Raw genomic sequence first — 1,210 nt, 5'->3', positions numbered from 1 at the left:
TAGTCTTAAGGGATTCACATAAAAAAAAAGCTATTGTAAATTCTTTTAAGAATTTAATTTTAGTATGTAAAATATTTTTGCGAGCAATTATGCATGCTAAAAAAATTGACATGTGACTAGTACATTAAATGACTTGGTTCTAGTGATGATCTCTTGTATCCTTTTCTTATTTTATTTTTTCTAAATCATTCTTCCTTTTAAATGTATTTAATGGATTTGATATCTTTATACTTTCAAGTATTAAATTCTCCCTCTAATATCATCCAATAAATTTGTCCGACAACCAAACAACAACAACTAAGCAAGATACCAAACTCGAGAAATACCAGAGAAATTTCCATAACTATATATCTTATCGAAAAAATTTTAAGTATACCAAGAATATCGATATTTCAATTGTTTTAACTATTGATTTAAATTAATATATATTATATATATATTTTTTATAATTCAGATTAATGGTTAAAACAACTAGATCACTGGTATTCCCAGTATACTTGAAACTCTTCCTATAGTTATATACATAAATGTCAAGGACATTTGACGTGATAATATACGAATATTAACTACGATTATCGTAGGGTATAGGACCCACAACTTTTTAATAGGTGGGATTTTTGTCCTCATTGTCCATTTGTCCTTGCATCTAACAGGTTTCTAAAAACACAAGAAATCCATAAAACACAAGAAAGGAGCATGCGTTCAGATTGAGTGATTCGATAGTTTTTTTTTTCACTGAATTTGTGCTTAATTAAAAGGGTCCACATAAAAATGTAGAATGGAATGTGCTGTATTTTTTTCAACCTATGTGGGTATGCTGCTTCCAAAACACAAATTCACTTGCAATGACCGTACAAGTGTTTCCCATAACTGTGTACTACATTTTAATCATAGTGGTCAGCAAATATCACACACCCCATGTTAGAATCTGCTACTTGCATAACAAAAACTGAAACTTGCATTTACAATGCAAACAAATAACAATACAACATAAGACATCCCTGAAATCGAAAACTTGCTATTCCTTACATGCATAAACAATACACCACGAGACACTAGTCTAAAATCTAAACTTCTGTTTCTTCCTGATCATGAACTAAAAACAAAATGAGTAGACACCTTTTCACCAAGACAGATTCCTTTGAGTAAAGAGATGGTAAGGAGAATGCGAGATGACAAGAAATGACTATCCTACTTATTCTGTGCCAAA

The sequence above is a fragment of the Arachis duranensis genome, chromosome 9 (genome assembly GCF_000817695.3).
Source record: "Arachis duranensis cultivar V14167 chromosome 9, aradu.V14167.gnm2.J7QH, whole genome shotgun sequence".
Taxonomy (NCBI): Eukaryota; Viridiplantae; Streptophyta; class Magnoliopsida; order Fabales; family Fabaceae; genus Arachis; species Arachis duranensis.
This window is presented reverse-complemented; position numbering follows the sequence as displayed.